Source organism: Strigops habroptila, chromosome 9, assembly GCF_004027225.2.
Source record: "Strigops habroptila isolate Jane chromosome 9, bStrHab1.2.pri, whole genome shotgun sequence".
Classification (NCBI taxonomy): domain Eukaryota; kingdom Metazoa; phylum Chordata; class Aves; order Psittaciformes; family Psittacidae; genus Strigops; species Strigops habroptila.
The window spans coordinates 8,201,530-8,227,955 of NC_044285.2; the positions used below are offsets into that span (position 1 = coordinate 8,201,530).

The window sequence follows — 26,426 nt, forward strand, 5'->3', positions numbered from 1 at the left end:
CCACTTGGTTTCCCCACCTGCCTTTCCCACTGCTTGCATTGCCCTGTTTTGCTCCGGTGCGCGCTCTCTTCTCCATATGGTTCACCACACACTGCATGGCTGTGGCAAAGGTGCTGGACCACTGGCTTTCTTAAACCAGAGACACACCAGTAGCTTATTTGCCCACATCAGCAAAGAAAGAATTAATGTCACAAACCAACCTCAGCACTAACGGACATGGAAAATTGGCAGGGAAGAGACCGGCATAATTGCAGTGGCCAAGGGCGCATGGAACAGCACTGTCCAGAGACACACACCAAAGGAAACTCCCTGGCTCTTCCATCAGCCCTGCTTCCCTCCTCCATCTTTTGTCTCCTACCCTGAGGCTACCATAATCCAGGTTGTGCCTGCCAGCCCTCCACCTCTGCAATCCAGACTGGAAGGTAAATAGTGTGGCTTTAAATGAGGGAAGAGTGGCAACGAAGAGACCGCCACCGCCCAAGTGTCTCAGGGGCTGTGTGGGGTGCATGCTGTCCTTCCTTGCACCCCAGCCTCCTCCCCACAAGCTGAGCAGGGTTGAATAGAGAAGCCTGTTTAGGGATGAGCAGGACAGTGGCTTTTGCAGGGCTGGCATGCGTCAGGGGACAAAGATGAGAGCCACACACAGGGCAAGTGGAAAAATACAACCAGCTCACCTTGCTAATGACTAATGGAGGGTTATTCTTGGCCATCCTCCCCCTGTACCAAGGTGGAGTGCTGTAAACACTGTCCCAGAGCCTTCCCTGCCTCCTGGTATTGCTTCCCAATTAATCCCCATCCTGAGTTTCAGGCAATAGCTTAGTAATGGGCAGAAATACTCACCTACTTAATCTAACTCCCAACGCCCTGAGCCAGCAGTGGCTAGATGTGTGCTGTACTCCTCAGGTCCATTCTCAGACACAGAAATACTCATGTATCACCTTTACGTATGACAGGTGGGGTTCACGAGGCAGATCCTGCCTGCCTAAGCCCAGTTATCTTAATGCTCTTCCCTAATAGCAACCACCACAAATATACTTCACTCATCTCCTAAACACAGAAGGAAATAAGTGGCCACAGTATATTTGTGCCTTCTGTAAAGCTGCGATTGTAAAGCTGACACATGTAAATACAGCAGGGACATGGGCTGAGAGTCAGGGATGCACACAGAGAAATCACCTTCTGGATTGGAGATCAGACAGAAAATTCAGGAGAGCCAGAGGGATATTCCAGTAGGGAATATTGAGCTGGAAAAGGTACAAAGTCCAAGAGAAGAAGAAGAAAGGAGACAAGCTCCTGAGAAAAAGGGATAGGCACAACCTGAATGTGAAGTAGTTAAATATATCGATGTCCCAGTCAAGGATGAGACCAGGTCATGTCACTTTGCCTTCTAAGTCAGTGTCATTGCTGTGAATATAATCCAGGAGTCCTGACTGCCAGTCCCTATGCTAACCACCAGGCAATGCTCCTCCCTAATGTCTAATAGCAACCACCACAAATATGCTTCACTCATCTCCTAAGCACAGTAGGAAATAAATGGCCACAGTATATTCGTGCCTTCTGTAGAGCTGCTGTTCAGCTCTGGCGTTGCCCTCAGGTAACCTGGGAAAGAGTAGCTCTTGTAAGACACCCAAGACATCGCTGGCCACAGAATGAGGTAAGCTTTAAAAATGAAGCAAGCAGCAACAATAAGGAAGATAAACCAGCCGGCAGCGAGCACTTTGTTTTCATAGGGAAGAGTAGGATTTGCAAGCAGGAGAGTCTAAATGATGCTTCCCCTGCCTGGGAACAAGCATTCTGGGCCACTGTACAGCCATTTGTAAACAGGCAAGTATGTGTAAAGCAGAGGTTTTTTAACATGGCCTTGGGCAAAGCTGTGTACTTCACTTCTCTAGTTTTAAAGAAGAAATAATGATATTTCTGTGTGTCACAAGCTAAAGTGACACCTCGGCATGGGTAGAGAGCTCAAACAGATCATGACAGCACAGACAGGTGCCATGCAATAAGGTAGCAACAGGGGTCTTATGAACACATCAGTTCTCTACTCCCCATATCAGTTTCCTGCAAACGAGAGTAAAACAGAAACTCAAGATCTTCATTTTCATGGATCTCAGTGAGCCCAAGAGATCCAAAAATCCCAACAACGGCAGAAAAAAACCCCATCTAAATAAGGTCACGTCTCACTCACACAACTCTCTTTTCGGTGAGAAACACGCACAGAGCAAGGTCTGCCAGGGAACTAGGGGATGCAGAGCCCCCAGTGGTGGGTTTCGTGGAAACACCCAGAGAGAAAGAGGTCTGTGATGGGCTTCTCACTAGAGTATGGGCAAGGTTGAGCAACTTGAACCTGCCTCGGGAGATTTTGCATTAAAAGAGCCGCTGTTCTCTGTGGAGTAGGATCAGGAGATGGAAGAAGCAGGCAAAAGCTGGAGACACAGAAGGACTGGCTGGTTTTACCCACTTACACAGGGGCAAAACTGAAGTTGGGTGGATTTAGCTGAAGGAGACACCAAGGGATTTGATATTGAGGAGTAAGTCAGGCTCTTGGTCCTTGCTCTTTTCCTTCGATAGGGGTGGTGTCCTACCCATGCACTCCACACCTGACCACCCAGGCTGGCTGCCTGCAGCGCTTACAGGGTCTGGGGTAGGAAAGCAGGGAGCATCATGGCCTGTTTTAGCTTAGTTTAATCCCAGATGCTGATGCACACGCTGCCCTCCTGAACAGTTTCTTTCTTGAAGCTTGAACACTCCACATTGTCCTTCCCCACCATTTTGCAGGCAAGGTCCTTCTCCTGGTTGCTAGTGTTAACACAGGTTTCCCTTGTTCTGTCCCTTGAAATTTCCAGTAAAGCGCCTTTAATACAATCTCTCTGTGGCTGTTCTAATTATGTGTGAAATATTTTTTCCCCCCATAAACCAAAGAAAACAAATCAACACAGTGAGATCCTTTCTCTCAGGCTGTTTGGCAGGTCTCACAGTCTTCAAAAAAGTTACCCAAGGTCCACACAGTCTCTGCTGTCTTTTCACAACAGCTACTTCTGGGTTCCTGTAAAAGGACCCAACAAAGGAAAAGGTAAAACAAATCACAAAGCCCTCAAAGGCTATTTTCTCACCTGAATAGTCCCAAGCTAAAGGACAGGCTTTCTGCTGAAGGGCAGAACCTGTGTACTCCCTGCCAGGGCTGTTTCTGAAGGGAGGGGGGATACGGAGTAGGGTGGCAGCATCTTAACACCTTGCTGCTCCATTGCTGGGTAGCATCCTGCTGTGCACACAGCCCTGACAGCACACCTCAGTCATAACCCACAGACTCTGCACCCTTTCCAGTGCTTCTCCACCTGCACCCCAATGCTCGTCTTGCACCTATATCCTGACCCAAATTAGCCCTGCTTTAGCCCAGCTCGCCTTGGGACTGCATCACTGATGCTCCAGAGTCCCCCCAGCCCTCGCTACCTCGCAGGAATTCCCTTGGTCTGCTTAATTCTGCTCTATCACTTGCCTCTTTGCAATTCTCAGTTGCTGCTCGGTTCCAGTTTCCCTTGCAGTGGGGCTTGCTTTTGCTTGCCATCCAGGCCGTGTAACTGGACCTTTTCTAATAGTGCTTGGGAAAAGAGAGTCCAGAAAGTAGGTGACCTTCAAAACAAAGCATGGCTGTCACTCCTTCCACAAGGAAGAATTCTTACCTCTTTTTTTCCAAAACCAATACCAAGCACTTAGTACTTAAGGGAACATTACCTCCATATTTAGGACTTATTTGAAACACCACAAAGTAGTAGAAAAGAAGGGAAGGAGGTCAAGATTATATGCTATGGGAACAGCTAGTCTTGAGCTTATAACTACACCAGGTCTATTACTCGCTCATCTGAAGGGTGCTGGCATTATGTCAGGTTCAGGCTCCTTCTTTCAGAGGTGGCTGGTCCCCTCCTGGGGATGGTGACGTTACTTTTGCAGCTTCCATCAACATCATCACATCAAGGCTCAGCTTCTTGCCTGCTCTCATGTGAGATCCACGTCACCATTAACTCACCCCTCCAAGTAAGCAGCATTTTGACATAGTGACTGCACCGGAGCAGCATTATTCCTTTGCAGACATCAAGACTCTTCCCCTATGCCCTCAGGCAACTCTGCCACTGCATCAAAGCTGATGCACTCATGCATTTTGCTGAAGCAGAAACAGAGCATCAAAGCAACACTTGCTGTCTGCTTCTCTGAACAACATTGTACATCTCACCCAAGCCTCAGAGGGGCACATGAGGGGTGCAAGTAGAACCATCCCACCTCCTGCAGCAGCCCCAACCCCTGGTATCCCAGGCTGAGCCCCAGGCAGCTGCCCCAGCCCTGCACGCAGAGGCTTGTTTCTGGGAATGCTGCATCTGGCAGAGCCCTTCCTACTTCACAAATATTGACACTGAGCTCTCTGCATCCCAGCCGAGGAATAGCATTTTCAGGGAGCCCTTCATCTGCAGGGCTTCTCTGTTGAACAGGGAGGTTGGATTTTACCCTTTTGCTCTCCTCTCCACTATCGCAACTCCTCAGATGGATGAGTCCAACCCTGACCCAGCTTCATGCTCCAGGAGCCTCTGGAAGCCCCACAGAAAGTCCTCCCGGAGGCACAAACACTGCTTTGCAGGGATGTTTCACAAGAGTACAGATGCCAGGAAGTAGCAGTTGTCAAAGGGAGACCTGTTAGAAGCCCTGAGCACAGTCCCAGCTGGGGTTTTAAGAAAGCAACAGCAATCTGTAAAGTAGAAGCATACACACTGCTGGAAAGGTGTCCTGAGGACTTCTCCCCTGCATCCTCATTCAGTCCGGTGTTTGGCAGTGTGGATCTAATCCCAGCATGGATGCAAAAACCTAGGGCAGTTCAAGATGTTCTCTGCTAAGACAAACACAAGCCAAGGCAAGGTTTTCTGATCAGCCATACCATATGTCTCAACCCAGGCTCAAACATCTACCCTTCATCAGCCTAGAAACTTAGCAGAGGGCACAGGGAGATATCAACGTGTAGCCAAAGGTTCAGCTGCAAGGAGCTAAGGAAAAGGAGGAGGTTGCCTGGATGTGCGTTTGGTGATGGAGAACCATATGAGGACCGCTGATTCTGGATGCTCAACAGAAAGCCACTCCAGTGCTGGGGGACGGATGGGAGGGTCACAACCTGCTCCTCTACCATGGGTTTTTTAATGGAAGGTTTGATCTGCCCCCAAGTACTCAGAGCTAAAAGGTGAGGCAGGTTATACCTTCCACTGGCAGAAAAAGTTGAGGTGTGCTATTAGGAGTAACCCTGAGGATATTTCTGGGCCTCCTGAATCAAAATCCCAGCTCCACCTACCCACCCTACAATCCAGACAGAGAGATGTCCTCTCTTCCGCAGCAAACAAAAGGACACATTTGCTGAAGACTGAAAAACAAGGAGTGAAATACTGAAACCAGGGGATGAGGTTTCATGGGTAAATAAACCAGAAAAGAGAAAGACTAATAATAAATGTAAGAGAAGTGGAAGGAGCAAGCTGCCAACTCACTGTCAGCCCTGGGGCTGGATGATTTATCAAGGTCTCCATATGTCATGCCTGGAGAAGCCCCCTACAACCTTCTCCTTCCGTACAAGTCTGCTGCTGAGATCTGACCGCTCAAACAGGAGAAGGGTCAGTGGCAGATAGCAACATCCAGCAGTGATCTTAAATCCACATCTGTTATATGCGGGCCCATATAAATATAACTGTTGAATGGTGGAGCTTTTAGTGGGATTTTGTTTTTGAGATTGACTTTTTTCACAACATTTTTTTGTTTACCAGCATGAAACTTGCAAATTAGGAACTGAGATAAAAAGGGGAAAGGGAAAATGAATACTCCAGGGCAGGACTGAGAGGGTTAAAAGGTTCATCGAGAGATGACATAAAAGGTTGACCTCCAAAAGATGAGTGTACACCTCTTGCTGAAGGGCTGAAAACCCATTTAACCACAGTTAGAAAAGCCTACAACCTACTGTGAATGCTCTTGGACTTTCTGCTTTAAAAAATGACCTCTGTGCTGTTGCATGCCAACGAAGCCAAGTCTGAGATCCCCTTATTTATCAGCTGAAGCTGTTCAGCCTGGAGGATTCCTGGAAAGTTCTTTGCAACCAAGTGCCTTGGCCTAGTCCTCTGCAGGGACTTAAAAGCTGCTGGCACAATGGTCATGACCTTCTGAGCAGGAGATACATAAGATATTCCTTATGTAGAAAGAAGCCTTGCCCCTGCAGAAACAAGTGACTTCTGGTGCAGAGCACCTCATTCACCTCTCAGCACTGAGATGCATAGATTTGTTCCTCCTGTTTCCCATCAAGAGGACAAGCCATACTCAGAGCTGCTGGCAGCCCCTTCCATGGTGTCAGACTATCGTTGGTTTTGTTGAGCTTCCTTTTCACCACCACCAAATCAACTAAAATATCTCTTTGTGGAGGCGTATTGGTATGCACTTGTCAAAAGCCTCTCTCCAGTGACCTCTAAAGCAACCGAAAAGCCTGACCACTGAGGCCAGAGGAGCTTTCTGAGGAAGGCAAATGGTGCCATACCTGCTGCTGGACCCTATTTGCTGCCTGCTCCTTGCACTCCCACCAAGCTCAGACAAGCAAACACCTTCCATTGGAACAAAACAACTGCCACAAAATCCTTGTTCAACAAAGAAGGGCAAACAAAGCAAAAGGAGAAACTCTGCAGAATTCCCCCTGATCAGCCAGTTTCACCAGGGGTCAAGCAGACTTCCAGGCTTCCCTGTTGTCAGTGCATGGGGAGTCCAACCCCACTTGTGCACGTCACCCCTGCAGCCAAAACAAAAGGGTGCGAGACCGTAAATACCCAGCCCAGCAAAACCTGCTGGGCTTGACATAATCTCTCGACCAGCTTCCAAGGTCAACAGTGCCCTGTTTATACTGCGCAGGGCGAGAAGACGCATTCTGGGAGGAAAGCAAACAGAGGAGAATGTCCCATGCCTGTACAAAAGGTGCTGTATTCCCGTGTTGCTCCATCCTAGGCTGGGAGGAACATAAAATTAGCCCTGTTTTCATTAATTCATTGTATAAATACTCTACGTGATGCCCACCCCCATGTTTTCTTGCTAAGCCTGCATGTCTCCATCAGGGAGGCTGGGAGAGGGGGGCAAAGTGAGATTCAGTCCAAGCAGCTGATTAAGAAGGTGAGGTGAGGGCATGCATGTGTGCAAGAAAGGAGGAAAGGAGAAAGGGAGAGCTGGGGGTTGTTTGAAGGCAAGTGGTGTGTGAAGGCAGCGTGCAGGGACAGGGAGGCGCATACAGCATCACCCTGTCCAAGGGAGCAGTCTACACTATGCCTCATGGAGAACAGCCCTGTCACCATCACCCAGGGATGGCCAGGAAGGCCAAACACATACTGCATACCCTGAGCATGGAGCTGTGCAGCAGGAGGGACAGCAGGTCCCTTGTGCAGTGGGGCCATTGTGGATGGAAGTTTATGGCCATGCAATCATATCTCAGTCGATTAACAGCCCCCTGCAGACCTGTCACGCCAGGCTGCAGCTCCACCACTGCCCACTCCCCTCACCAAGGTGTCAGCTCCTCCCTGCACCCCAAAATCCCCAGCCAAACACAAGAGGCTGTTTCCCTGGGGTGCCCTCCATGAATGCAGAGAGATGAGCATCTCCAGGACACCAGCCATCCCTTCTGTGTGCTAAGACTCAGCCCAAATGGCAGCGTAAGCCCTAACACTGCACATGTTTAAGGTAGTAGAGCCCATTCCCTTCAGACCCTCCCTTCACACCCTGCCTGTGGCCGCCTGAGGATGAAGGCGAGATGCTGGACAGCCACAACAAGCACAAGAGACCTCATCTAGGCAAGCCTACGTTGCCAAGAGTCAATTTGGAGTTATCTGTCCCCGCTCCCTCCATACAGCCCTGTTGAGCAATCGGAAAGACACTGAGAAGACGGGAGAAGCAAAAGGAAGAAAACATTATTTAAGTAACCCACTGCCAGACAAAGGCTGGTCTGTGAGCACCATCCCAGCCTGGGCTGCTATTTTAATCAGGTGATGAACAAGCCACATTATCGGGGTGGGGGGGAGCCCCTGTTTACGTCTGACAGTGTGAGGACTGCAAGCAGAAGGCAGCTCATTCAGTGGGAGCCGGAGCATCCTGGTCACTGCACGTTCAATAGGCACATTGTCTGGTGCAGGAGGTTCAGGAAGGGCACCGTTTCCAATCTGGGATGCGAACAGGGCTGTGACATGTTGTGTGTATGTGTGTGGGGTTTGCTTTTTAAATAGGGGTGAGTTTCCACCTGCACCAACAAGGCTAATATTCACATTGGAATAAAGGGGCACAGGTGCTCTGTTCTTGCAGGGGGAAAGCTCTTCTGTGCCCTTTTTACCCCCAGATGTTGACTGATTCATTTCAGTCCGTCCTACACTCTCAGAAGAACAGCTCAATGGATAAAGCCTCTCCTGGGAGGCTTTAGACCCCTCCTAATTTTTAGCTAGAGGAGTTTCAACACTGTCTCTTCCCATCCCTCCAGTAGGACCCCAAAGTAAGACCATACCACCATTCCCCAGGACACAGTGACATGGGCTATGGGACACAGACACTTCTACATCACACCATGCTTTTCCCATCCTGGAACACTGGGTCAAAGCCGACACTGAGGCAATCTGACAGCAGCACTTGGGCAACAGCTATTCAGGCTTTGCCCACGAAATACTGGAGGGAACCCTTGCTGATGCAAAGACCTGCAAGCTCTGAAGGGATTTCCTCCTAGAGCAGGAGTTTCACCACCAGACATACAAAGCTGTCCCTTGGGTAAGCAAGAGGAAGCAGCATCAGCAAGGGCTGCATGTGTGTCTCTCAGCAGTACCAAGCAGCCCAAATGATGTATAGGTGTACTTATGTGTGATTGCACATCAGAGCCTAAACCCCCAACATCTCTCTCTCAGATGAAAGCCAGAAAGGATGCAAAGTGCCAAGCACCTGAGCAGAAGCACAGAAACGGGACACCTCATCCTCTCCCTACTCTCCCAATTAGAAGCTCCTTCCTCTCATCAGTCAGGGCACAAAGTGAGCTCACTTTGGTGATGCTCATCTTGCTCACTGCTGTAGGAGTGAGACAGGGCTGTCAGCCTGCTTCCTCTGCTCCTTCTCTCCCAGCCAGAGAGGTGAGCTCCAGGGCAGGTGGGAGCTGGCATCTTCTTTTCCCACCAGGATCAAAGCACAGCAGAGGTTTCTACGTGGGAGCTTCACTCTTGCAGAGCATCACTGCCCATCACTGCTTCAGGAAAGACAGCTTAGCAGTGCAGGCAAGACCACTCCCGAGTTGCTGCAGTGGCTCAAGGCCTTTGCTGGCTTTAAAAGAAGGAATGAGACTGGAAAAGGAGGTGTTCCGGCTCTGACGCTAGCTTCACCCATAGCTTTGCCTCCTTGTTCCGTGCGGTGCCAAGGCTTCTGCACATGGGGCAGCAAGAACTCAAATCTGAAGGAACCTGTGATAACTGGTCAAGGAATGTCTGTTGTGATGTGTTTTGAACTCCTCAGAAACTGACTGTAAAAGCATGAACAGCACTTTTGGGGCACAAGCTCAGAGCTCCTGGGTTGCCCCTCTACCTCCAGTGCCTTCTCCTGAGGATAAGTCACAGATCTAAGTTGTGCACCACCCCACTCAGATAGCTTTGCACAGAGTAGCTGGGATCCCATGCCCCCTTCTCATGTCCCTGCTGCTTTGCTTTTAAATGCCTAATTAGCTTTTAATAGGACACAATAACTCTATAAATGGTAAGTGTTCTAGGGACACAAACACTTCTTGTTCACCCTGAGAGTAAGACAAGGGTTTGAGCTGAGAGCCAGGAGATGGCTGTGCTGGGAAGGAGTAGTTCATGACAGCGAGTGGCTTGATTTGTGCTATTTTTAAAAGCACAAAGCAGCACAAAGCTTTGTAAAAGTTTGAGGGTTTTATTCTTTATTTTACTATTTGTTCTACTTTTTTTTCCCCTCTCTCAGCTGGAAAGCCACCCAAGCCTTTCACTGCTTTTGGAAAACTTCAAGCAACTATCACCTTAACAGATACAACCTTCTTCTCTCTGCTATTTTTCCCTTTTCTGCCCATTTTCATTCAGTGACTGCTTCCACCACACACATTCTAGATATTCAAGAGTTTTCACGGCAAAGCTATTATCCACCCTTCCTTGGCCATGGGGTTTGTTCTCTGTTCAAATATTCGCTCTCCCCAAAGGCTGAACTTCACCGGCAATAGACACAAGCCTCCTTTGAACTTTATAATGACATGTAAAAACCTTACCTAACCGTAAGCACTTTTGCAATGTGTTACCTGTGTTTCAAAGAGCTCTGAGCTGTTGCTTCTCTGCTTTAAACAAAAAACAAAGGCCATCTATGTGACTTTTTTCTGACCTGGCCTCTCCTCAGCTTTAAAAACCAAACAAACACAAGAGCAGTTTATGAATCACAATTTCTCTGAACATATTTAGCTGTTTTTCCAATCGTTCCTGATGCAGACAAAAAACTGGGGCAGCCAGCAGGTACTGAGCAGTTCCTACCCCTTCCTGAAGTTGCTAAGAAACCACTTTGTGTGGAGCATCACATTTTCCTAGCTGGTCAGCTCCGAAGTGGAATTTTCTCTGTTCCCTGGCTTAAACTCACCGAAGGTTCAGATGGGGTTTTTTTTGCCAAACCACAGCAGCAGCAGAGGGTACACAGGGCTCACAGTTATTCCACAGAAAAAGCAACTAAACATATACATTTTCCAAAAGGTCTTTATGTTTTGGGGAGAAAGGGCTGCGGTCAAGCATGAGATGTTTCAGAGTCTCTCACATACGTGACTCTGAACAAAATCAGTCAGGTCACATTTTATAGCTCCTATGTACTTTTTATCCCCAGCTGGAAATACCGAGTCCTACCTAAGGTATGAGCTGTCATGCCCAATCTGAAGTGTTTTGCTAATCCCCTCTCATTGCTACAGCTATACTGTGCTGCCCAGTGCAGACGCCTCTAGGAGAGGAGGTGGGTGCAGCTCTGTCTGTCCCAACCCACCCAGCACTAGAGGTGGTGGCACCCCTGGGATGGATCCGATGCCCAATAAGTAGGTGGGAATGCCTGTGCTTGGCCTTAGCAGACAGGAATGAAATGCCCAGAAACCAACTGTATCCTGGGCTGCAGCAAAAGCAGCATGGCCAGCAGGTCAAAGGAGGGGATTCTTCTCCTCTACTCTGCTCTGTTGAGACCTCACCTGTAGTATGGCATACAGCTCTGAGTATCCCAACATAAGAAGGGTGTAAACCTGTTGAAGCGAGTTGAGAGGAGGCCACAGAGATGATCAGAGGGCTGGAGCACCTCTGCTATGAAGACAGGCTGGGAGAGCTGGGCTTGTCCAGCCTGGAGAAGGCTCCAGGGAGACCTTAATGCAGCTTCCAAGGGGTCCTCAAGGGGCTGATAAGGGGGCATGGATTTAAACTGAAAGAGGGGAGATTTAGATTAGATATTAGGAAGAAATTCTTCACTATGAGGTTGATGAGACACTGGAACCAGTTGCCCCAAGAAGTTCTAGATGCCTCATGCCTTCGTTCAAGTGTTCAAGGCAAGGTTAGACAGGGCTTTGAGCAACCTGATCTAGTGGAAGGTGTCTCTGCCCATGACAGGGCGTTGGAACTAGATGAGCTTTAAGTTGCCTTCCAACACAAACCAGTCTATGATAAAATAAAATCCAAGAGTTTCAATGGGGCTGTAAATGTACTGTCCTTTGTAACGGTTGTGAAGCTTTCCCTCACTGCCTTTTTGACTTTTAACATAAGGGTACCTGGAAAGTTTTAAAGTTAATATCTAGTGTTTCACTGATGAAAGAAAGGGGGATGATTCAAAGGGGAGATTCACAATCAAAATCTGGCCTTAAATCTCTAAAACAGAATAAGGCATTTGCAGGAAGAAGCGAGTCTCCATGCTCTGTGATCTGGGAGCACTACATGTCAGGATGATGGATGCACGGCTCTCACAAGTGGGCATGAACACTGTGAACGGGTTCCAAGTCTCAGGTTTAAAAGTGAGATGGTCAAAGAAGCAAGTTTTGAAATGAGGTACGGGATCAAAGTAATTCATGGAGAGGGGAGAAACTATTATCTCATAAACCAGAGAGCAGAGGAGGGTGCTGGGAAGAGAGAGGGAAATGCAGGTATTAAAGATCATACTAAAAGAAAACAGGAGGGAGAGAGGCTGCGGGCAGATGCATGGCTTGGGTGCAAGGAGGGCACAGGAGGACCTCCCTGTACCCAGTCTTGAATTTTATCTTTCCTTTAGGCTGGTGATGCTCTCCTCCATGTTAGGAGAACAGCTTTCTCCTTAAATCCAGAGGGTTTCCCACCTTTTAAAACCTCTTCAAAAACTAAGGGCTTAAAAAGCTTTTCCCTCTCTCCCACAGGAACAGCAGTTCAAACAGTAGGCTGTTAAGACTTGGCAAAATTTTACCTATAAACTGATTAATCTCTGTATCTTCCATTCTTCTCTCTGGTACCTCACATCACTGCCTGCACAAAGCTTTCCATTGGGCTGAAAATACTGACTCTCCTTCCCTGAAGGAAGGGACCTTCACCAAGAAACTGTGAGGAGAAGTTAATACCCAGGCAGCATCACACAGTTGCACTTCTGTGTTCAGGGTCACCCCACCTTGATCTCTTGGAGAAGGAGTGATGAGCAGGGAGGTGAAGAGACTGATGCGCAGTGCAAACAGCCTCAGCCTGAACTGGGACCTTCCTGCAAGCCTGAGGAACATCAAACCCAAGATCTCTGTCCACCCTCAGGTTTTACCACTGAGGTACAACAGGTTTTTCAACCAGAAGAGTTTTCTCAACTGTGAAAACCCCATCAGCTTCCCACCTCCTCCCAGCTGCCATCTGGCCCCTTCGCAAGCCAAGGTGTGGGCCTGCAGCAACAGACCCATTCCCTCCTCCCCAAGTACAGCTTTTTCTCCCACCTACAGGTACCAGCATCCCCCACAGGAAAACAAACCAAAGCACATTACAGCCCCTTCAGCACTTTGTCACAACACCAAAATTACTAAGGATTTGGTTATAGGATTGCCCCCAAAGTTTCAGGGTGCTTACCAGCAGCTTGTGAGCTCTGTACTTCTCCCCAAACAGCTTGTAGACAAATTCACCCCTAACAGCCTCTTTTGCCTTTATATCACTTATCAGTAATTGATGTTCCAGGTGCTCTCCATTTCTTAATGCTGAGCAACCCTTTACTCCCTTCCTTATTCTTCACTGAGCTCTCCTACCATCACCTGCCTCCTCCTCTGTAGCAGCCATCGAAGACATGTAACAGTTCCCTAAACTTTCCTGTTTGCTGTTCTTTTGGGGCTTCCCAGTAAATCCATTTCTGCTTAGACTGCAGTGATATTGACTGCATTGCAGACACACATACTTCGCTCAGGTTCCTTAATTAGCTTCATCTTATTTTAGTTTGCGTAAACCACGTTCTCTTTTTATTACATAAACTATTTCTTTTTTCTCAACCACTTGTGGTGCTCCAGCCAGTTTGCTTCCAAACCAGAGGGCTAAATTTAATCCCCCACTCCCCATTCAGCTTTCTCCATTTACAGTATTCTTTTTTTGTAATTTTTTTTTCTCCCCTTTCTTTTCTTTTCTGGGTTGGGTTTTTTTTTTTCCTTCTTTCCAAGAGGCTGGGCTTCCTTTTCTGTCCATAAGCCCTCCTATTTCCCCCTGCCCCCTGGATGCCTGCCTACCTTTACTCTAAAATCCAGAGGAGGATCCAATACACTTAGTTTGCCAGCTCTTCAAGAGGTATCTAAGGAGGCTGACAGGAGTTTGATGGTCTCTCTTGCAGCCAGTGGCAGCTAACGTGGTTTGAAACCCTCTCTCTCTTTTTTGCCATTCACACACAGTACTTACTCTTCGAGCCTGCTGCTGCTGCCACTGCCTGAAAGGACCTGAAATACCACACAGGGAATTTTGATTTCTTCTGGGGAACCAGGGAAAGAAAAGAAGAAAGGCAGGAAAACTCATCTGGAGATTGTGAAGAAGACATACAGTAATAGCAAGAAGTGACAAGCTCTTTCCTTCTTGAACGCTGAAAAAGACCTCGTTTCTCTGCCAGGTGTATGGGACTTAGATTCTGGAAGCACTGCACTGAACTGTTAAAGGTAAGGTGTTGCACTTTCCTCCTTCCTCTCTCTTTGGTATCTTTTTCCTTAACTTCCCCGTGCCTTTCCTCAGTGCTCTAAAGATGTGAGCTCTCAGTCAGTGGATTGGTTGTTTCCCTGGTGAGCAACCAGCAGGGAAATGTGAGAGAAGTTGTAAACTGGTTGAGCCCGAGTTTCTCCATGGAGTTTCCCTTCCGCAAGCAGTGTGCTGTGAGCAGGGAGCCTATGCCTGGAGCGCTGCTTGGTGTGATGGTCCTCATGAGCAACCTACCCATTACAGGGAGCAAACCTGTAGCAGGAGGCGACGACTGTGTGTCAAGTTTATTAGTTGCCTTGGGGAAGGGAGAAAAAGCCAGCCACCAGCTGAAGAGATCCTATAGCCCAAACTACGAGGTGGGAGAGCAGAGACAGGGTTACCCCTGTTCCCCCTCTCCAAAAGACCCTCCAACCCATTGGTGTTTCTTTGCAATGGATTTCAGCTACCGCTCGAGCCCTGGTGATGTGTCTGATCCTCTTTCTGAGCACTGAGGAAGGAGGCTGATGATTTGTTGCAAGTGTCCTAAATGGCTGTGGGGTTTTTCATGGTTATTGCTTTGATCAGTACCATTGCTTTGCTATAGGGTGATCTCTGAGCTAAAGGGGTGTTAAGCTCTGTTGGGGCTGACAAGTTCAAAAGAGAATGAAAAGAGTCTGGATGCTGGAGGGTTTGACAGCGCTTCCCTTGCATGGGGATGGCAGGGACTGGTGGTTGGCAGAGTCTCCTGGGTTATTTCCAGTTAGCTGCTTCAGGCGTTACTCAGTACCTGCCCTCTTTCCGAAGCCATTTGCAGATGAAGCATATTTATAGCAACGGTTTTCAGGGAGCTGAGCTCTTCTGCAGAAGTGGACGCAGCAAAAAAGGCTGTAATTTTCAGAATCTGTATCAGAAATTTTGTCGTTTCATTAATCTACTACCTTTAAAGACTTTTCATTTAAACCCTGTTCCAAATAAGCCTCGGCATGTAGCAGAAAGCAATGCATTCTAACCTTTCCCTTTAGAGTGGTTTAGCCAAAAAAACTTCGGTCTGAAAAGCTTTCCTAGCTTTCTAAAATAACTTTGCCAGATGTGGAAAGGGGGGAACATCCCACAGTGGAATAGTTGGGAGAGCAGAATTTTTTAGCATTCCTCACTACTTTGGTTTTCTTCTATAAGCTCCCGATACAAGATGTTGGATGGGCAGAGGGGCTGGTGATTCAGGGACTGGGTTTGGTGGGTTTTTGAATCTCGTGTGCCTTTGGAAGCTGAACTATTTGATTCTTTGCATTGGTTGTTTGATGTTATATTTTCCTGCTGGTTTCAAGAGACTGTATCCACCCGATGGGTCAAAGGGGAGATGTTGGCCCTTTCTGAGATGTTTCGTGTTGCTGTCAGTGCAGAAAGAGGTGGCATCACCTCCCACCATGGCTGGATGGGGCAGGGGGTGCGGGCTGGAGATGTACCTGTGCTGGCTGAGGGCTTACAGCTGCCTGAACGATCTGGGGAGAAAAACTCCATCTGTTCCGCTTGAACTGCTGTTTAATGTTTCCTATAATCGCCTCCATGTACAGCAGCAATGTTTGACAGCAGCACGAGGGCTGGAGGATGGATAGGCGAAGAGAGCCAACGAGATAGGGAATTGAGGCATGAAAGAGACAGAGGGAAAAACCTACTGAGGAAAAGAGCATCTTAAATGAAGTTCAGCAGACTTAGAGCTGTCAGAGCAAACAGCAGCTCATCACTGTAAAATACTACCTAATTAGTGAGGAACATTAAGGGGTTTAGCAGTGAAGAGGATGAATGGCAACACTTAAAAGACAGAAATGAATGAATGAATGTGTAAATGAGAAGAGAGACCAGACTGTTGTTCAGTGCTCTGATATCACACAGGGGTGCGCATAATAGTCAGAAACCCTGGGGACTCCAAAATCCACTCCGTTATTGCTATTTTCTCTCCTCTTCTCTCTCTGGGCAAACGTAAGTTGCTCACATCCAGTGACTTCATTGCCTGACTTACAGTGGGCTGGTGTAGGGCCAACTGGTCCCACTTTAAAAGTCAACAGGACCTTTCTTAGCTGCCTGAGACATCTTTTCCATCCTCCTCTGTCTCCTTGCATCCCGCTTTCCCTTGCCAGTGGTGGGACGTCTGCTCTACCACAAGACAACTTTCCCCAAGCCGCTCTCTTCCTCCTCCTCCTCCTTTCCACCCCCTCGAGCCCGCTGCAGCCTCCACGTGTGAAACAAGCCGGGCTGTGTGTGCAGCTTCTCAGGCAGCTTCCCAGCAGCAGCAACAAAAGCCGTGTTCATAGCGGCGCTGGACCACATACGGAGCCAGCGCGCGACGGCTGCCGAGCAGCCCAGAGCAGCCGGGGCTGTTTAAAGAGTGAAAGAGAGAGACACAGCAAAGAGAGGGAGCTGTTATAGGCTTAGAAAAAAAAAAAAACCCTAAGAAATCCTTGAGCCCAGTGCAACAACGGAAACCTTACAGTTTACTTTTAAAAACTCAGTGCTTCCTTGTGAGAGGGCAGAACAGCTCAGCCTGTGTGCGCGGGGCAGGTCTGCGGGCTCTGCCTGTGTGCACAAGGGCGGGTGTGTGAGCACTGCCTCCCCTCCCTCTCAATGGGCTCACAGTATAAATCTAAAGCAGCTTTTTGTTGGGCTGATGAGTAGGCAGGGGTTTTGTCGTGCTCCCCACGCAGCCTTTTTTGAGACACGGGGATTTTTTTTTTCTTCCCTGTGCTTTTCGTTGGGTTTTCCCTTTTTAAGGGAAATTTCCATTTCTCTCTTGCATGATGTTCCCCCTCTCTGATGTTGCTCCATACAAAGCAGAAGGGTGGAGGGAAGGATGAGAAACACCAACATCATCTGACTTGGGTACCCCAAGAGCCTCCATGTGCTTTAGCTGTTGAAATGCCCCGAGGTGTTAAGTAGCAGCCTATGGACCTCCTTGCTCCAATTTCCTTCCCCCGCTTTACAAGCTCAACCACTGTGCAATCGGCTTCAGTGATCTAATGCTCCCAATGGCTTCAATCCATTGATGGAGGCAGCTGGAGCCATGTCATGGCCCCTGCAACCAAGCAAGGATAAGGGAGATGATGTGAGTTGGGCACACTGACCATGCAGCAAGGTCCAGAAGCTGCCAGATTCCTGCTGCATAAGCTCCATGGAAGTAGCCTGGGAGCTGGCTTTGCCTGTGGGTTTCTGCCTTTCCCTGAGGCTGGCTGAGGAGGAAACCTGGCTGTGCTTGGGAGCTGGAGGGGAGGACAGAGCAAAAGGCACAGAAAAGACTCTGCTGAGAGAAGGGAGCAAGAGATGAAAGCAGGGGTGTGGGAGACCTCTGACAAGTATAATCATCTGGGTTTTCACCTTTGTAGTTGCTCTTTATATCAACCAAGGCATGGCAGCTCATGGCTTTTCTACAAACCCCAGTGCAAGCCAGAGGACACCCGAGTCAGTTGAAATAGTGGGAACTTTGGCAGACACAGAACTAACTCAAGTGAAGAATCCTACGCCGCTGCTTAGTTCCCCCCAGGTTGTCACTGTGTTCTGAGAGTGTGGAGGCTTATGATGGAAATGAACACTGATTGCTGTGAAGAAGTTGAGTGATGGGATGTCCCAGGAGGGGCAGGTCTGTGTGGTTTAACCTGACAAATGTACTTGCTATGAACAGTGAGGCACTGGATGAACATTGAATACAGGGATAGTCCTGATTGCCACCATGTTACCAGGGAACTACCTGGGAGCCAGGGATCTTCTGACACCCCTTGGCGGTGCACAGGGGTGGAAGGAGATGAACTCAGACTTCCTCTGTGCCCAGCAAAGGGCAGGGCAGATCCCTGAGGAAAGGCACTTGCTTCAACAGAGGCCACATCAGACAACACAAGACAAAAGGGCATCTGCAAGAGAAACCACGTCTTATCATAGGGATGAAGTGATCAGGCAGGAAATGTCTTCTGGCAGTGTAGTGCTCATGGGTTAGGCCTGAGAGGAGTAAAACTGTCTATTAAGCCATGCCCAATAAACCTAGCTTACATTAGCGGGAGAATATGGAATGTAAATACTCATGCTTCGAGGCATTAGGTAACCACTAAATGCCTAGTGTTAAAAGAAACTTCCTCCTCAGCAATTTATTCCCTATTTTTCAATGATGAGAACTTTGCTCTGAAGCTGGTGATATACGTCTTGTCCAAGACAGGATACTGGCCTGAACACACCATTGGTTTCATCTAGTCTGGCAATTTCCACGTGCCTTTGGCTTCTCCAATGCCCTTGGTTAGCACTGGGTAGAGGACTTGGGCACTTTATTAGCAGCAGTGTAGAAAACCACTGAAGGATAGAAGGAACTGTCTGTGAAGAGAAGGAATTGCCTGTGAAGGCTGCAGGAGATACAGATTTGGCTTAATAGGTGAGAAATTTAAACAGGAATAATTTGACAGAATAAAAAAACCCGTAGGAGAAACTAACAAGAAATAACCAAGGAACATCTCCTGGCTCAGGTTAGATCACAGACTGGAGGGAAAAGGTGTGTAAGGAAAATGCAGAGGTCAGCAGCTGATAAGCAGGTGACAATGACAGTGCTGATCCCTTCCAGCTGGAGCTCCCATCCATCACTCACACCTCCAGCCGCTGTGCTGCTGATTGAATAACCTGTAATCCACAGCAAAACCCTGCTGCTCCTGCTGGGATCCTGCGCAGGGCCAGGGATAAATACCCTCCACAACCCTGGAAATCCCCAGGCACCGCGGGCTTTGCGCAGGGCAGGGGCATATCCAGTAGTTTTGCTGGCACACAGCTATTGACTTCAGAAGATTACTCTGGCTTAGCAGTCCTGTGGCACAGCAGCTGTAGATCTAAGTGTAATTAACATTACATCATCTGTACCACAGCTTCAAGGTTGAAATAACCATGTAGTTCACATATTGGAAATTATAGGATGGCTTTCGTATAAATGATGAACTGTCACTGTTACTTACCCCAGAAAAAATAGTTTGTATGGTGTTTGGTGTATAAGTAATACCCTGTACCTCTATAGCGCTCGGCTTCAAAGTCATTCTTCAGTGCTGTACCATAACGAATACCCTCCCATTCTGTAATAACTGGTCTGCAGATGATGTCTTTTCCTCTGATGTAAATTATACCATGCAGCTACTGCCACTGCTGCTATTGCATTCAGTCTGGTTTGTAAATAATACTCTTTCCCTACCATTGTATCTGGGGCTCAAATAATACCCTGTCTTCATACAGTAGTTGGTATGTAAGTGTCACCCTAATCCTGCTCAGTACTTTGGAGTGCACAGAACATCCTGCTACCGCAGAACAAATTGCAGCCTTTCCCTCTGTAGTATTTGCCCTCTAAATATTACCCTGCAGTTGTATATAGCACTTATTGTATAAATAATACCCTGCTGCCTTGTAGTAATTGGTATGTAAGTGATACCGTCAGGCTGCAGGGTACTTAGTCTGCTAATGCTGCTTACTACACTGGCATTGGATAACACAGCAGAGCTGTGCATTGGGGGATGCTGGGCTCCCAGCTCAGCCCTCTGGCACTGTTACTTGGGCCTTCTCTCAAAAAGCAGGGTGGTCAGCAACCACAGAGATGGAGCTATCCTGCAACCATCACTGCGTGTCAGCAGGAAAGGGGGTCACCCCTTTGCTTAGCCAGCTAGCCCATGGGATCTTGACCCTTCATGGTGTCTTTCATGATCAGGAGCTGCTTTGCCAGAGGCAAGGTAAAATTCTTGTCCCTTCGCTGTTGCCAGATTCCCTGCTGCTTGCCTCCTAAAAAACCCCACTTGACTCTAGCTAACAGTAGAGATCACCTTCTAGTCTCAACGTCTGCTTTCCTGCCTGTTATAGGACAGCATGAAATGACACACCACCACCAATAATGTTGAATCATGTTTAGCAGAAAGTTCTTCATTGCGCTTATTGTTCAGCTTTGAACCTGCCCAGCATTTTGAAATGCTCCAGACCAACCTTAGCATGTCCCTACAGCTCTGTGCAGTGTCATACGCATTTCATCTGCAAGATTATTCCCATTGGTACTCCAATGGGCATGCATACCTTCCTTCATACCTTTCTGAAGTATGTGAATGCTGGTTTGAGCCATTCTCTTGCTGTATCCAGGCTAGCACGTGGGTTAGAGGCACAAAGATCTCAGAGTCAACCATGATCTTCATTTCAGCTCATCTTCAGTGTTGTGCTTCCAGCTCTCCCTAACGCACCCAAGGTAACTTTGGATTAGCTAGTCCAGGCACCATCACCACTCTGACCAAGACAGCACCGAGTGTGGGCTACAAAACCTTTCTGAGAAGTGAGATAGGCTCTCAGGTGAGCTGGCCTCTGTTGGATATCATGCTGCCACAGCATGATGCTTACCCAGGTGACAGCCAGCTCTGTCTATAGTACCTAGTGATATTTACCTGGAAGAAATTAGAGCAAGTGCCCCTCATCTACATTCTCCATTAGGCAAACTGTGTATTTTCCCCTTGAGACCTTGTTTCAAAGAGGTAAGAGTTTCTGCCCTTCCTTCTGCTAGCCCTACCTGATGTTCTCCTTTAAGGTTTGTAAGCAGAGGTGGTATCTCCAAGATCAGCTGAGAGCACTGGAAAGCAGAGATGCGTTAGCTAACACAAGCCCCTGTTCCAGCTTTTCAATCCACACAGACTACATCACTTCTCTTGTTTTGGCCAGTTTCATACACTTTCCACTGGCCTCCTACTTTGAATAAGCACATCAAACCAACATAAATCTGTGTGCTTTATGAATGTTATGCTCAGCCCTTTCTTCCTGAGGTGCTAAGGTCCTCCACTCCCCCTGCATCCTCTGTGGCAGCTCATCTGTTCATGTGTTGTTGGAAAGGGGTTGTTTTGGCAGCTTCAGAATCACAGTCTAGCATCAAAGACAAGAAGGTTAAAGGATCAAGCTTAAAATGGAAACAGCTTTCTCATCCTGCAGTCTCGGAGTAATGCTGAAGCTTTACTCATGCCTTCGTTATGTGTAGTGGTGAAAGCGAAGGCACTCAAATACATTGGTTGGCACCTCCTCTTCAATCCTGGCACAGTTTCTGTCCAATTTCTCCTATTCTTCAACTGGATTGCTCACTGTTCTGCAAATAGGGCTGACTTTTCCTGTGGATCTGCAGTACCTTATCCATTAGAGGTGTCTCTCTCATCTGTGCTGTTGGTGTAATTAAACAATAATATTTTGAAACTGGTTGGGTAGCAAGGTCATTAGACAGTCAGACGGCTGATTGCATTTATCTCCCTTACACAATTACGTCCTTTTCCAGAAGCTGGTTTAAGGGACTCAAGACCACGTTTTGGAGGAGCCCAAAGACAGAGAAGCACTTCTGTAAATTCCATTAGGTATCCCGCTCCGCTTCCATCTTTAGTTTCTGAAATACCATGGGCCATTTGTCAGGCTACTAGAGCTTTACTGAACAACCTTGATGTTCTAAGAGATTCCACAGCATCTCACGAGAGTGCACTGTATGTGTTGCTGTTGTGTCCAAACTTGTATTCGAGATCTCCTAAAGCTCATTTTAGAAGCCATCTGCTGACTTTGTTAATGACCAGTGGGGCCTGTTTCTCTTGCTTTCAAAAATACTTGCTTATACTTTTAATTTCTCTTTTGCTACATCCCTGTGGTAGGAAGGAGATTGCATTGAGTCTTTCAGAGACCAAGCACTGCATGCACAGCCACAGGGGAGAGGATGTCCAACATAGCTTTTTAACATCCTTAGTGCTACCCACTTGAGAGGCCCTAAGCATTGGCTGGACAAGCCTGGGCTCTGCATGGACCAATCTTTATGGCCAGAACAAGCATCAGTTGTAGCCCCTCACCTTCCCAGAATACTTACATTAAAAATCTTTAACTTAAAGTATGACACCAATGTTTGCAGGAATGCTCATCCTAAATGTTACAGAATGTTTTTGGTTTGAGCATTTAGCTGTCAACTAGTTTTCCTGAACATCGCTCCTGTTGTGTAGTTTATTTAAATGGTGTGGATCAATGTGCATTAATGGTGTGATGGGTTTTCTAGTTGCAGCTACAGAATTGCCACAATTCTGAGACAGTGCCCAAACGTTATGTATGGTTAGATCCAGTTCTCATACTGTGTGTAAAAGCCAAACAGGATTTTCCTTGCTATAGTGTCTTATGGAATTGATTCTTCTGTCTGAAAGCAAAGTGCTTTGTACAGACTTGTGGGGATTTAAACTTCCTTTTGAGAGCTCTCTCTGCTCTCTGTTGAGGACTTGCAAACAGTTACTTGTCTAGAGCAGGTTTTAATACTAGAACTCCAGCTTAATGCTCCTAACCTCAGAGATAAATGGCACCTTTTCTACTGATTTCAGTGGTAACTGGATCTGGCCACCAGATAATTTACCTGCCCACGTTACTGGAAGAATTACAAGATAGTTTGGTTAAAATAGATCATAATTATTACTTGCCTTTGAATTGGTCTTTTATGCCAATAGTATAAAACAAATTTTACTTTTATATAGTTTCTCTTGCTATTGTTGTGTGTCTGAGTTAAAATACCAGTGTAGGATGCTCCAAGATCCATTTTAAAGCCCACATCTCCTCCATCAATGCTGGTCCGTATTTGCAGGTTTGAAACACTTTACGAGGCAGTTATTTTACCTACAAGGGGATCTGTGTTGGTGCCTTTCTGTTCTCCAAAAAGCAGGCGCTGTTGGTTTTAAGCCTTTCCACGAACCTCTGGAAAAACAACATTTTCTGTTGCCCTTACAGAGCTCTTCACCAAACACTGGGCAATGTTTTGGCACTCTCCCTCAACCACATCTCATACATAGGAATGTATTTGCCTCTCAGAAAACTTTGTATTCCTATGTAATTGCTGGTTTGGTTTCCTCATACCTCGCTTTCTCTTTCTGAAGGTATGACAGATGGACTTCACTCAGCAAACTGTAGATTTGGGCTTAGCAGTAGCTCTCCAAACATCTGTGGCTTATATTAAGGTTGAATTTCTTTCCCTTCACAGTCTACACATCACAGAATGATTTTATATTTCATATAAGAGCATTGGTTTTATGCAGGATTCCCGTGGTCTCCCCAGATTCACTTTTGGGCTCTCTGGGTTTGGTCAGCAGCATACTTTCTGGATTGCAAGACCTTTAAGGCAGGGACTGTTGTCTGCTTGTGCTGGGGTAGTTCAGTGGAGCCCTGAGATCTGGGCTGTAATGAAAAGATTATTGATATGCATTCATTGACCCTAGACTGAAGCTAATTTTGGAGAGGCTAATTGTCTCAGCCTTGCTCTCTCTTTCAATGTCACATCACAGTCTCTTCTGTACATAAGCCCACTTATAAATTCATGTATATGCAGAGAGAAAGCTCTCTCGCTGTGTAACATCCATTCAGGTCAAAGAGTTTGGCTGTTTCTCAAGTGCAGTGTTTCTCTTCAGGCTAGTTTCACTGCGTATGAAAGGGACAGACCTTTCAGGGCAGAGTTATCTGAACCACTGAGATCTCCTTTGGGAAAAGGCAAAAGGCTGTGATTGAGCTTTAGACTGAACAATGGGCTTGATGATTAAAAATGTATCCTTTTACATTTGTTGCTTGTTATAGAAAGTGTTTGTTTGAAGTGTTTTCTTGGGCAAGCTTTGGCCTAACCCAAAATGGACATCTCAGCCAGAGAGCTGAAATGCTTCTGCCACTTATTGCCTCTCCTATGCAGAGGGGTCCTCTTATCTTTTCTGCTGGGTGGATGAATACATCACCCAGAGACCAAAATCCACCTCCATGGAGGGGCCAGTGGCTAGAAGAAGACAATTTCCGAGGCATCTTTTCCATCACCTTGCTCCTTCCCTCCATCTCCCTGCCAGTCTCATAAAGTAGGACTCAAAGCTTTTGAGGTCTCTGATGGATGGTCTTTCTCTGTGGCAAGCCCAAAACAAGCTTGTTTGTGAGCTGTTTTGTTGTTATCTTCTTTCTTGTCAGGTTTTGTTTTCTGCTGTACAATTTGGCTTGGTTCAAAAGCATCACTATAGTAGAAAAAAACAAGATAAAGATTTATTTTCTGCCTTGAGTCCCTGTTGGTTTCTTCCCAAGAAGAAAAGAACAGGCTGAACCGAGGGCAGGAATTACTGTTCAGATAAAGTGACCTGGCAAGTGAATACAAGCAGTGGATGAATGACCATTCTCAATGGTACTGCTCCTAGCAAGGAGAGCTGAGCATCCTTCAGTGTTCCCACCATGGCAAAATCCCCTTGGAACAACTGGTGCAGGACAGGGCAGTTGACTGTGCTTTGAGGTACCTCCATCCCCCAAAAGGAATGGAGCAACATTAAAATAAACAGGGAACTTATTGACTGAGCCTGTTAAATTGAGTTAAATACACACTGTGTGTCTTGGCGAAGAGGGAAGAGTGCCCTGAGTGCCAGAACAGTCTCCTGGTACATGAACACTTTGAGCATGTAAAAAAGGAAAGAATTGTACAGGGATGCAGAGCTGCCGGGTGCTGTAAGATGGCACTGGCTGGGGGGTGACTGGTGATGAATATAAAGGAAAAACCTGAAAGAAGAGAGAGCCTGGTGAGACTTGAAAAGGGCCTTAAACCCTCCACACACAGGGAAGCCCCTGCTTTGTACTGGTAGACAACAGCCGTGGCCACTGCTCCTGCTCAGCATCCGCCTGCTGCAAGTCAGTCCCTGGAAGGGAAGTGAGGGGAGTATGATGTTCATGTAATCTTCCACCACTGCTAAAGCTGTCAAGAGGGGAAAAAAGTGGGCTGGGAGAGCTGGCCTAGGAGGAAATGAGAGGAGACAGCAAACCATTCCCCTGCTGGCATGCATGAGGTGGTTTCAGGGGTGCAGTGCCAAGCCATTGATTAAGCTTTCCTAGAACCAGAGATGGGAGTGAAAAGCTGCTTCTCTTTCTTAATCCTTCCTGTACCATTCAATCTCCTAGATTAGTACAAGCTGGCATGGCTGGTTTGTGCTCAGTCTGGTGGTCAGAGGTTTGCTGGCAAAGGAAACTGAGAAGTAGGAGAGTCTTCCTCAACACAGCCAAACCCTCATTATAGTCTGAATATGAAGTCTGTGGCCTCTGTTTATGCTGTGTGCTGTCTCTGTAAACTGGAAGGCAAAGCCAGCCCAGTACCTCCATAATTGAGGTTCATTATATCAGCCCCAGACAGCAGACAGCTTTGAAAACCTGCTCTGTTTTTTTACAGACCCTTCTTCAGACACCAAAGTGTGTGAGATCCTTCAGCGACAGCATCAAAATCCACACTTGCATTATGGCAGGGGGTTCACACTGATGATAATCCGAAGTTCTAGTGACTAGAGGCTTGAGAAGAAAAGCTCTTTTCCTCCTAGGAGACTCTCTCTGCTTGCCTGCACAAGAGGTGCACATGAAAGTTTGATGTGCAAGTGCATTTCTGAGGAGTCACAAATAGTTTGCGTATCTGGAAACAGGAGAGCATAGTAATCCCTTGCTTCTCCAATGAAAATGCCAGTGATGTGCTCGGTAGGAAAAGATGCTTCTCTGTCTTTTGGGGTTAAGAAGGAAAAAACAAGTGCCAAGAGTTTGGTAGATTTCAAATATTGCAGAGTGTTTGTGTCAGGTAGTAATGCTTGCTTGGACCACTGGTACTACCTCCTGAACAGCACATGGTAGGATGTCTCCCCCCTTTCCAGCCAGTAGCCAGAAAGTCCCAGGCCCTCTCCCATGCCATTTGCCCTTTTATCTTCCAGGTCACCCCAAAGGGGGGATCGAGTCAAGATTCCATCTTCCGAGCAAAGCTAAACTGTGCATGTCTTGAATTTATGAGACAGGAAATCTACTCAGGAGGAAAGCTGGGGCTGAAACAGCCTCATTTAAGTAAATCTAAGCGCAGTGTTTGCACAATGTCTGGAATTAATGCAGAGAAAACTTTCAGGTGCCAACTTTGGAAAGAGAAAATGGGGAGAAAAAGAGGCAGATACTGAGACTGTGATGAAGCTGGAAGCTCTTCCTCTGGGCTGGGTGGAAGGTTGCTTTTACTGCTGTGAAGCACCAGCAGCATGCTCTACTTGGTAATAAAAAGGCCAGATAGGATGTGATTGCTCACCTATCTTTTGCATCCAAGCTGTGACAGTATGAGGATGTTTAGTATTGCCAACTGTGTGTATTCCCAGCATGGACAGCCTCCCCAGGGATCACGGTGTAGCACGATGCAGGTAGCACGTGAGTAGAACATGTCCTTAGCAAGAGGTTGCTGGAGGCTTTGTATCTTTGAAGAGACGCCTA

The 26,426-nt window shown here is 47.3% G+C and overlaps 1 protein-coding gene across 2 annotated transcripts in view; it reads left to right on the forward strand.

The window, feature by feature from the left end:
- Nucleotides 1-13,755: 13,755 nt before the first annotated feature.
- The window catches only part of ACAN (aggrecan), a 49,438-nt gene continuing 36,767 nt past the window's right edge, over nt 13,756-26,426 (forward strand). Inside the window, exons 1-2 of one of the 2 annotated variants that reach the window (XM_030498228.1) lie at nt 13,756-13,790; nt 13,892-14,149. The gene's annotated coding sequence lies outside the window, so the exon portion shown is untranslated. Of the gene's footprint in view, nt 14,150-26,426 lie in introns of both variants that reach the window. The other variant, XM_030498229.1, reaches the window with a different exon arrangement.